Below are 13069 nucleotides of genomic sequence, written 5' to 3' on the forward strand. Positions count from 1 at the left end.
CACCTATTCATACACTCTTCAAAAGATGTAAATAATAAGTGTCGATAATAGTCTAAGTGTGAGTCAAAGTTTCATATTAGATAAAATATACAAAGTTAAACATTATATAATAATAAAAACCCATAACTTCATTATCTTAAGATTTTTTGTTAAAAATAGTGTCAAATGTGTGTAAGACTAATGTTATATATAATCACAATCTCTCAATAAGTATAATCCATATGAAAAATATATATAAACTCAACAGCGATATCTGAGTCGATGGTTGGAAATAGTCTAAGTCTCACATTAGATAAAATAGACAATGTTAAACGCTATATAAGAATAAAGACTCATAATCCTATTGTCTTAAAGTTTTTGGTTAAAAGTGGTGTCAAATGTCTTGGGTATTGAGAATAGTCCAAGTGTGAGTCAAAATCTCATATTGAAAAGAATAAACAAAGTTAAACAATTTATAAGAATAAGAATCCATAATTACATTGCCTTAAGATTTTGGATTAAAAATTGTGTCAAATATCTCGAATTGAAAGTGGTGTCGAATATCTTAAATTGAAAGTAGTGTCAAATATTTTATACGTATAAAGACCAATTTTATATATTAAAATCAAACCGTGACTATATCCCATATAACAAAAATAGCAATCCTACAATAAGATATACCGAATAAAATCAGCGGAATATCATCGAAAAAGTGAACTTTGAAGAAACTTCTTAGTCTTTTTTTTTTTTCATCTGGAAAAGTTTTATTGGCTGTCATCAATGTGTAAGAAATCAAAGTCAAAGTCTGATGATTTTTCTGAGAGGGTTCCTTAATTTTTGCAAACCAGAATAAGGGTTTGGAAAAAAAGAACCTGGTATTTGATCTTAGTTTCCGGTGCATAAAATTAGCACACAAGATCACACAGTTGACTCAGCAAAATGGACTTTATCATTATCAAGTAATTAATTAACTAATTAATGATAGTAAATGAAGTGATAATCTGTTCTATTCTGGATTAGGTTAAATAAATAAGGATAATACATAAAACATATATACCTCAAGTACTATACTTATTTATTGCCTTACAAAGTAATAAAATTTTTAAAGAACTCAAATATGATTCAACTCTTAATCTCAAAATCTCTATTATATTATATTACGTTTCAGTGAAATTCTTTTCTTAGAATGATTATCATGTATGTTAGAGATATTCATAACATTAAAATTGTACTAATGAGAAAAAATATATAAATACTATAAATTGTACGATGTTAAAATAAAGAAATAAGAGATATTATTTAACCATTTAAAAGTAAAGATATCCAAATCTAATGTTTACAAGATTTTACATAGCGACAAGTTTACGACATCGAAATTTAAGAACAGTGGGTCAAATCCAACGTGTTCCCCAAAGCACATTTGTATTTGTTAGTCCCACGTGTTCTTTTTTGGTTCCCTTAAACACTTTACATTGTTTGAGGTTAGGTAGATTTATTTTGCGTCCCTGCGGAAGTTATTGTCTTAAGTATAATTAATTCACATTAAATTTTTATATTATTAATCGATATTAAATTTTGTGAGAATTTATGATTTATTATGGTATTAAATAAATTTGATTTTCATAATTATTAATATAATTTTTTTTATTTAGAAATAAAGTAAATTATTTATAATTATTATAATAATTAATAATTTATTTATTACATATAATAATTAAATAATTATATTTTAATATTGTTAAAAATATAATTAAAGTTAAGAAATTTAAATTAAAAAATATTTTTTACTTTTTAATTAAAAAATAATTAATATAATATTTTATGTATTAAAATATAATTATTTTTATTAAAGTATAATTATTTTAATTATATATTATAATATTTATAAATATTTTTGTTCTTTAAATAAAATAAAATTGTACTAATTTTAAGGATATAGTTTATTTAATATTATAATTAATTATAAATTTTTACAAAATTCAATATTTATTAATTACATTTTAAAAAATACTTCTTAGTTAGAGCACTGATTAATATTTTTCATTTATTTTTATGTCCGAATGTCTCGTGTGCATTCAATTTCTCCATAACACTTCATTTCTTCTTGCATTATTTTATTCATTTAATATTTTTTATCTCACTTTTTTTCTTTTAAAAATAAAAATGGTGTAATTGATTAATTTTAGTGGGCTAAATTTTATTTTAAGTTATTTATTATTTATTAATTTCTCATCTATCGTTTACAATTTCAGTGTGGATATTTATTTTTCAAAAGGTAATTTTAAATCATCCTTACGATAACATAGTGATAATTCCTTCAATTTTCTATATCGTTTCTATATTTTATTGCTCTTTTGTTTTGATAAACTTAAAGATAATTTTACCATTAGGGATCAACTTGACTAACATAAGATAATTGTTGAACACTTACTTCACAAAACTGCTTTTTATTCTAACCAAAAGATACATTCGCATATATAAATTATTTACCTCTATTTTAACCAACTGATTAAGATAATAATAAGATGACTTTGCATAATTATGGGTGAAATCTTTTTTTCTACTTCGATTGATGATTAAGATTGCGAACATATAATTATGATAATCTATTATCGATTTCTTTTACTTTAATCAATTATTAAGATCGTGATCAGATGATTATGATTATTGGTTATCAAATTTTTCTACTTCGATCATTGATTAATATTGTGAAAAGGTGATTATCACTTTTTATTGATTTCTTCTACTCTGTCATGAGCGAATGAATATGATTCCCTCCTGTCAATTTCTTCTATTTCGATCAAGGATTAAGATTATAATTTGATGACTATTAATGCCTCTTGTTTTCTTCTACTTCGATCATTAAAATCATGACTAGACGATTATGATCTCCTTTTGTTGATTTCTTCTACTTCGAAAATGATTAAGGTCGTGATTTGATGATTAAGATTGTCTCTTATCAATTTCTTCTACTTTCATCAATGATGAAGATCATAATTAGATGATTATAATTGCCTCTTGTTGATTTCTCTACTTTGGTGAATGATTAAGATCGTGATTAGAAGATTATGATCATTCTCTTGTCAATTTCTTCTACTTTGATCAACAATTAAGATCATGATCGAACGATTATCATAATCTATTGTTGATTTCTTCTACTTCTATTGAGAATCTCACATTGACTAGAGATATGACAAATTCATAATATATAAGTGGAGTGCAAACCTCACCTTACAAGCCGGTTTTGTGAGGTTGAGTTAGGCTTAAAATTCACTTCTGATATGGTATAGGCTTAAAACCCACTTCTAACACTTTGACCATCAATTAAGATTATAATCGATCAATTGTGATCGTCTCTTGCCAATTCATTCTATTTCAATCAATGATTAATGTTATGATTGGACGATTATGATTGTCTCTTGTCAATTTCTTTTACTTCAACCAATGATTAAGATTATGATTAGATAATTATGATCACCTCTTGTGTATTGTGAACTTCAAAATACATTTTTATTTGTCCTTCTTTATGTTTCATAAAAAATCCTATAACAAAAAAAAATGTAATGGAAACACAAATTGACTATATTTCATGTTAAATGTTGTTGAGATAACTCTTCCATCAAATAATGTCAAACGACAAGTCTTCATACCATTCCTAATTGTCATTGTTCATTGAGAGAATGACCTTTTATCTACAAAGTAAATAAATAAATTAATACTTAATGCATGACCAATTTTACCTCTTGTGCTAGGTGTCAAAATGTTATTAAAAAAGTACGAAGACCCTGAAAAAGAACATTGAGTGCGTGATATTTTTTTCTTTGGTGTCACCCTTCTCATTCAACCTAGTAGTTAGAAATTATTCATTTATTAATTTAAATGTTTTAATAACAAAGAAAAATTCATCCATTAAAAATACATTAATATAAAATGAACAGTGTGATCAATAAATAAAATCAACCCAAACCTTAACACATAACAATAGATATAATTTATTAATAAATCAACCGGTAGCATATGCATAACCTTTATGTATTATTAGTATGCATAATATTATAACTGTTTGTACGTATTTTATAAATATATATGATATTATATTAACAAATAATGATAATAATGTAGTATTATTAAATTAATATATAAAATAAAATTATATTTATTAAAAGTAAAGTGAAATATATAAAAAAATAAAAAATAACTGTTAATAATATTACATTATTATTAATTTAATAATAATGTAATTTTATAAATAATTTTATAAAATTTATAAAATTAATACATAAAGAAAAAAAGAAAAGCAAAAATAAATAATTTTATAAAAAAATTATAAAATAACAGTTAATTTTAAAAAATGTAATAAATAATTATATTTTAAAAAATAAAATTAATATTTTAAAATATAAATTTAAAACATTTCATAAATAATTACATCCTATCTCATCAAACAAGTGACGATTTAAAAATACACTACTATATTAAATTTACACTTTAAAAGTTACGCACTTGTCAGACTATACTTGATTGAAGTAAAACATTATATACTCTGTGTGATAAGATAAATTTTTATAATTTAAACTAATATGCCATATAAACCAAATATTAGTACCACATACAGGTAAAATGAAAATAAAAATAGATAAATAAAATGAATTGAGTAAAAGAATTGATCTGACATGTACGTATAAAGGAAAAAAAAGAAAAAAGCAACTTAGGGAAACCGTATTAGTCGCATGGATTTTCTGGAATCTTATGGAAAATTTGGATATATCCATCCATTTTGTTGGATTGTTACGTTCGTATTTGAAAACTACTTCATGGCTTCCCATGCTTCTTTCTAGAGACTACAGAGAAACTTTTGCAGCTCATTAAATTATTATTAACCAAAAACACATTTTATTTAGGTCAAATTTAAAGGCAATAACATATTTCACCAACAGAAGAGAAATTTATAAATTCACAAAATCTAAGCATTTATTTAAAATTATATAATCATATATGTTTTATAGGGTTCAATAGTCTTTGTTGAGATAGTACTGTTACTTCAAAAGGAGTGAATGTTTTATTGTTAAATTATTATAATATTATAAAAAATATATTATACAGTCGTTTGTACAACATACATTATAAATACATTTCAATTAAAATTAAATACTTTTTCAAGAAGATAAAAGTTAGAAATAATTGGATATTTGATTCTTAAGGATAAACTCTCTGTCAAGGTCAATGTTCCTTAATTATTAGGATGAAATGTCTTGGATTCAGCCAACCACATACAGTTATCAAATAAAACTGCTTCACTCTGGAACTTTCATCTTCAATAAATGCAAAATAAATAAATACTTTCGAAAGACTTTTCTATATTACTTTTTTTATTTTAAATTGAATAGAGTTATGGCTAAACTAACTTTCTTTTATCCTTCGAAAGTGATTTAATCAAATAAAATATACTATATTATATTGTTATTTTAAAATATTTATTTTTTATTAAAAAATTAAAATAATTTTAGTTTATCAAATCTATGCATATCATTCATTCATTTTTATCTCAAATTCACCCAAATCATACAATTATTTTAAAATCTAGACAGTTTTACTCTCATCTCTAAATTCACTCAAATTTCATTTGATCTCTTATTGTTTAACTTTTAGAAAGTTTTTTTTCACATAAATTATTTCAATCTTTCTCAACAATTAAACCAAAACTACTCAAATTTGACTACATTTCTCTCATGGCCATTTTCAAAATTAAATAAATAGATTTTTTTAATTATCTCATGTTTTAACAAATAAAACACATAGTAAAAGTGTCTTATCCAATATATTATACTAAATTAACATATTAGTTTAATAAACAAAACTAACTGGATTGAATAGGTGATTAACTAACATCGAACCCTAGTATTCTAGAAGGAAAAGGACAGTACGAACGCAATGTTCAGCAAAGAAAAAAAAATAGTTGAAAACAGAAAATATAGTTGCATACCATATCCAAGTCCAAGATTTTGAACGTTTAGAAGAAAATTCCAATCACAATTCGCCCTTATAAATTGGCTACAAATAATATATTACATAACATATAATAGTAGATAATAAAGAGTGAAAATTATTATCTTCGTTAGTCGTCATCTTGTAATTTAATAGTCCAAAAGAGTAATTTACTTAAATGATTATATTACAACAAAATAAACAGATAGAAGATAGAAAATCACACTCTCACATTTTAGTTTTAGAACCAATTGGATATTTTATTTTATGTTTTAAATAACTGATTTCTCATCTTATTATCATAGTTTTCGTTTTTTTTTTCTTCCGATTCCATATCATTCGGCCGCGGGGTTTAAATAAAAAAAATATTATTTTCTTTTCTTAAAAGAGCTTTTGATAAAATTAGTGTATTCAATTTATTTTCAGTTACAGGGATTTAATGTTTAGTGTTAATTATCATATATATAAATAGATATAATTTTCATTATGCAAGTCTGATTCCATAGAATTGAATTAAATTTAAAGTTCACTTACTAAAACTATTGTTAGACCATTATAGTAAACATTCTTCTAAGTCCGCATCTTGATCTTGAAAGTTTGATGTAGACTTAATTAGGATGTGGACTTATGAAATTTTAAGAGTCATATTATAATATGAAATATTAGGGGTCATATAATTACTGTAAGCCCCTTTTTTCCTTTTCAGCTGAGTATTTGGGGCCTAGCCATTCGTGGGCCTAAGGCCGACCCAATAAGGGGACCCAATACCCTTGTCAGCCCCTAACCCCTTCATTCTGTTCCATTTTCAGAAAAATCAGCTCCTTGTTCCCTCCCCTCATCTAGTGTAAGAGCTTTGCTAGGGCACAAAGGTTCTCCCTTGTTTCAAGCTAGCAAAGGATATTGTACTTCCAGGTAAGTCGAACTCTAACCTTGTCCTTCTCTTTCTCCAGTTCAGAGGCTAATGGTTTTGTCTTGGGTTCTCCCTAGCACCCCCTTTCTCAACTCCGTGTGGGTTTGTTTTCAGCTCCGTACCCTACTCCAGTGCTCCACTACTTTTCTTGGGTTACCACTCTATTCTGCTAGCGTATAACAAGGTAAGGGGAGCTAGTTTTTTTTTTAGTTTAAAGTTATTGTGGCATGCTTATGTTCTGTTCCATGTTGTGGGCGCTTGAATGGTGTTGGAATCGTGAAAAAAAAATGGTTGGCGTATATTCTGGATGTTGCTATATGTCGTTTTCCTACCTTGCACGTGTGGAACAGTGGGGGAGAACTCATATTCTCGTCCAGGCGAGCTCGTCTCGCCTAGGCGAGAATATCAGCAGCTCGCTCAGGGTTCTGCCTCGAGCACTCGCCCAGGCGAGGGGCTGCGTTTTGAGCGACATGTTAGCTCACCCAAGCGAGACAGCCTCGCCTAAGCGAGGGATCGTGAAACTCTCCAAGGAACCACTGTTGTAGGCTCGCCTAAGCGAGAGCCCGTCGCCTGAGCGAGACAACTTCTCTCGTCTGGGCGACGACTCCTAGCTTGAGCGAGGCTGCTGCAGTGGGTGGTTTCAATTATGCTTTTCTCTTTGTTTGATGGGTGAACTGTGTGATTTATTTATTTACCCCTTTCTTTCAAAACCTAAAGCATGTGAATATATATGGTTGCTTGAATCTTATGAACTAAAAGTTGGTATGTTAGCATGAATAACACATGGATTTTGGTTGGTTGGTTGGTTGAGAACTTGCATGAGAATTGGATGTTTTGAGATAAAGGTGGTGGATATGGTATGAAACATGAATTTATTGTGTGATAGGCGTAATTCCATGAGTCTCGTGGGGAGACCTCGTGGTGGTGTGTAGTGTATATATTAAGGTATGGATTCAAGTGAGTCAGTGAGTCTCAGGTAGAGCAAACTGACCAAGTGGTGAGAGTGGCGGGAGGCCTTAATCTTTGGCAGGATAATGGCCTTAGATGCTTAAAGGTTAACCTTGTGTGTGGTAGGGTGAAACCCATTGGCAATGGCTCTGCAGAGCAGTAGAGGCCACCACAAGTCCAAGCGTCCAGTGAATCCGATCTTAGTATATTTATCCAGATAATCGAGTCATAGTGTCCTGCTTGTCTGCGATAACATGATTCTCTGTGCTCACTGTGTTGAAATGCTTGAACTATTTAAGTACTTTTCTGCTATACTATGTTAACTTTAAATTACACTAGCTTACCCTTTCTTTGTTGTGTATGTTCTTGCCTTGATTCTTTTCCTTTTGCAATGATCACCTTACGGTGGGAGCAGATGGAAAGAGCTCTAGAGATGGATCAGCTGGTGGTAGCAGTGCTGCATAGTTTGGACCAGTTACCTGTAGCTCCTAATAGTAGTTTTTATGGCTTTAATGCCCCTCTCTTTTGTGATTTCTTGCTCTAGGAGCGACCCTTTTGCAAGACAGTTAAAGTTCAGTCCTTGTTTCGATTTTGGCATGGTTGTATGCCTATGTTTTCTTTTAAGTACTCCTATGGATAACTGTAATAGTAGATCCGTTCGTGTTCTGTTCCTCTGATTGTTTCTTATTATCATAATTATGCGATGCTTTGTTTAGTAGATTTAATCTATTTAATTGGGATGTCACAATTACACTATGGAATATTATGAGGGTTAAAATTTTAATTTTTGTTTAAAAATATTAGAGATATAAGATATATGATAAATATAAAAGATATGTTATAAGAAGAATTTATCATTTTATTTTATTTATATACTTTCATATATATAATGTAACAGAATATAAAATCTTTACATGATTTTTTTTAAAATAAAATCATAAAATTATTGATCCAAGAAATTTTGACCTATTATATCACTCATTATCATTTGTTAATGTTCGAAAAATTACAATAGAAGAGTTTAATATCAATTATTAGCCATTATATACCCATTTTTACTGTCTCCATATATCTCATAATGAAACACCTCACAAAAATATGGAAAACTATATATATATATATATATATATATATATATATATATATATATATATATATATATATATATATTCTCTTTCACTTAAGCATTTTCTCTTTATTTCAATCATTGTATTAGTTACCTTGTTAAGTTCGAAGGCCCTAAAACATTTTGGATTATTGTATAAGAATAAAAAATGAAGAGGTATTTTGAAACTACTCGTGAAAAAAAAAAAAACTGCTGATTTATAAAAATAAAATTTTCTCCAATATTTAAATTTACATTTATTTATTTATTTAATATTTTAAAAAGGAAGATCTGTAAGTATAAATACATAAATGTTATAGGTATACATCTCAATCAAAATTTAGTTTGGAGTTTTCAGTTATAGTTGGGCAATCAAAAGGAGTTCATTTTTCTTTTATATGCTTTTACGTAAGCTCTAAGTACTTCACATTGCTCCCAAAACTGACAATAAAAAAATAGTAGATTGTGATGCCATGCATATTAAATAGTGCTTCACTAATTACCGTGTTTGACTTAACATCTTGTTTTGGTAGACTTCACTAATCATAATCTTAACTTGAGAGATTAATCTGGTAACAGTGTTTTAGGATATCAACCAAAGACCACATCAACAACCAAGAAACAAAGTGATTCATGGAACATGCGTATAGTGATTAGATTGGTGTGCGAGTGAAAGTTTAAATAAATAAGTATAAGACAGCATGGTGCAGGCAACAGTGGGTGCAAAGCAAGGTGATAAGTGCCACATTTAACATAGCAGGAAGAAAATATATATATATATATATATATATATATATATAATAAATAATTAAATGTATTAAAGTTATTATATTATTAGTCAAAGTATTAAAGTAATTTAATTAATTAATTTTATGACTAAGAGCATATACATATTATAATATATTAAATGTGTAGATACTAACAATATTTTAATTTGAAAAGGTCAAATTAGAAATATTGAAATTAAGTAAATAAATGATAGAAATTATATAAAGGGTTATGATTTTCATATGTGAAAACAAGATTTATTATTCCTATTTTTTTCTTTCCCTCCCCATTAAAAGATCAAGAGAAAATCTTGGAGAGTGCTCCACTCTCTATAGTTAGAAGAGCATGTACCAATATTTCATTTGTTGTTCCCAATTATCAAATCAACTTTCATATTCTACTTTTGGGGTATTGGAAACTATTCAATTAGTGTGGGGGTTTATTGGTTTTTTTTTTTTTTTTGTGATTGATCAAGTTTGATTCATAATCTAACAACTTAATAATATTTTGTGGCAGTTAATGATAGTAATAAAGTTATAATATTTTATTAGAGGAACTAAAATATAAAAATTCAATTATAAATATATAATATTGATTATATAATTAATTTGTAAGTAAATTAAAATGATAAAAGAATGAGACAAGTTTTGCATCAAAGATACTGAATAATAGAGTGTAATATAGGATAAATTTAATAAAAAAATTTGTTACATCTCTTTAAATTTATTAAAAGATATCCTATTAACTATATGTTATAAAATATATCACTTTAATAAAATTATGAGATTACTTATTTATTTAATATATATTTTTTAATTTCAGATATTTAAATATAATGACTCTCATTTGTTTCATATTTGATTCGTTAAATCATAACCAATCCTAATATACATGTGAAATATCCGATCTTTATTTGATATTAAGTTCAAAAGTATAAAACCAAACAAAAATTGGTGCTTATTGGGAAAAAAAAATGTTATCACTTCCTTTTTAATAACATTAGAAAAACTTAGATGGTAATCCTTCTTGAATGAGTAAATGCTCAAAATGATCATGATTGATTTTTAATTAAAATGTTTATGCAAATAATTTTTTTAAAATATATATTTATTATATATAAGTCTATTTAGATTCAGAACATAAATTTGTTGTTATATTCTTGACAAAAAAAAATACACTTTTTTAGATTCATATAAATGGAAATGTAATTAGAAACCTATAAACTAAGACACTCGTATTTCAAGAATCAATTTAAACATTTGTTCGGTTTGAAAAAATAAAGTGGCACCTTAAATGATAATTAAAGTACTTTGATTGGTGGAGAAGATGAGATCCAGAGGCTAAAAAGTAATTGAAACAAGAACACATGTGTGAGCGTGCATTTTAAGCAAAATGATAAAAAAAAGCACAGTGAACTTAACTTCTGAAGCAAATTCTGCTGAAATGTATAATAGAGAGAGGAAGTGGTGGTGGTGGTTGATCACCAAGTGTTTGATAATATTCCTAAACAAAATCAGTGAGTTATGAAGATGGTTTTGTGGGACACAGATCTCCAATAATGCCGCTCATTGCTAGTTAGTTTAGCAAAAGCACTTTTCTTGCAATTAAAGTGTCACCTAAATTACTGATTCACATGCAAAATCATAACAATTAATGGTTTGCAAAGTGAGAATTAAAAATTGTATATGAGGGAGGGTGCAGTACACAGTGATAGCTACTTTTTTGTTTTTGTTTTTAGTAAGGAAAGATGAAACGTAGAATCCAATTCCTGGCGTGAGATTGCGTTTGAGATAAGTTCTTTTGAATATGATAGTTGTTTCTTCTTTTTAGCTGGTTACCAATAACTTCATACTTAACAACATCCACACAATTCTTCATTTCCATCAACGTATTTCTTGCAACTCCTTACATTTACTTTATTTTAGGTTTCTTTGTACAAACTTATTCGTAATATCTTTAAAAAAAAGTGTATTCAAGAGTAACACAATAATGTGGTTTTTCTTTTTAGAATTCCAAATTTCTATTATAAATTCTCAATTTTTATGATGCATTTTTCAAAAATAATATTTTTTTATTGGACTAAATAGGTTTTTAGTCCCTAAACTTTGATACAAAATTGAAAATTATTTGTCTCAAAATTTGATACGTTTTGATTCTTAAATTTGGACACAATTAAAATTTATCTTTGTCCCAAAGTTTAATACATTTTGGTTTTCGAACTTTAACAATGAATGAATATAGTATTTTAATCCAATAACGTTAATATTTTCTTCTTATGTTTTAAATGATGTTTTTGGTTATCATTTGAGTAGCAATGTGTTAAAATGATAACCTAAAACACCCTTTAACAAGTAAGGAAAAAGTTAACTTTATTAGATTAAAAAGACTATATACATTCATTTTTTAAGTTTAAAAATAAAAATGTATCAAATTTTGAGATAGAGATGACTGTCAATTAGATCTATAATTTTAGAAATCAAAATGTATCAAACTTTGATATAAATAAGAATTTCAATTTTGTGTGCATGGTTAAAAAATAAAAACTTTGACATTTTCTATTTGATGAGATAATGTGAGCATGAGAGTTGGTAATACTATTTATTCAATTTACGTTGAATATTTATATTAAAAATAGATAAGTTTATGATAAAATTATAAAAATAAATTGTTGATTTGTTACTTTCGTAATTGAAATATTAATTATTTAAATTAAAGGTAGAATTTAAGTTTAATTTAATCTATTAAACAATAATAGTAATTGTTTTGGTATATAAACAACCCTGTACTGTATCTTTTAAAAGTAAAACAGACAGAACTAATTAATTTAAATACATTTTTCTTTGAGTTAATTAATGTATTTTTTAAAGTGAATAATATTTAACAACGCTATTTGATTTGAACGATTTAAAGTCAAAACATTTACATCGTTTGTAAAAATATTGTGTAAATTTTTAAATTCTTGAACGACATTATCCCAATGGATTTTCGACCAGAACAGTTATGGTTATCTATGAGTAATCGAAGTGGAGTCTCTTGCATCAATTGTGATGTACTGTGAGTATGAAGATCACATGTGAAAGAAGCCTATAACTGAAACAAACCTATCGAAGGATAGGTGGAATACATAATCGAGTATCTTAGGTTTGGCTCAGCACAGCATCAAATTGCTGAGATGCTCAAAAATGGAAGAATTTAAGATGATGATGGCCACCTCGTGTTTTAAGAGGTTGTCATTCCACTAATTCCCGATCAGGGTTTCAATTTCGATAAGTTCCACGTTGTCTGTGGTTGCACTTGGCGATTAAAGCTTTCCCTTTTATCGTGCTGATAAACCCTAATGACAGAAAGACCCAGAAAGTGTTTTATTTTGTATC

This window comes from Vigna unguiculata, chromosome 9 (assembly GCF_004118075.2).
Source record: "Vigna unguiculata cultivar IT97K-499-35 chromosome 9, ASM411807v1, whole genome shotgun sequence".
Taxonomy (NCBI): domain Eukaryota; kingdom Viridiplantae; phylum Streptophyta; class Magnoliopsida; order Fabales; family Fabaceae; genus Vigna; species Vigna unguiculata.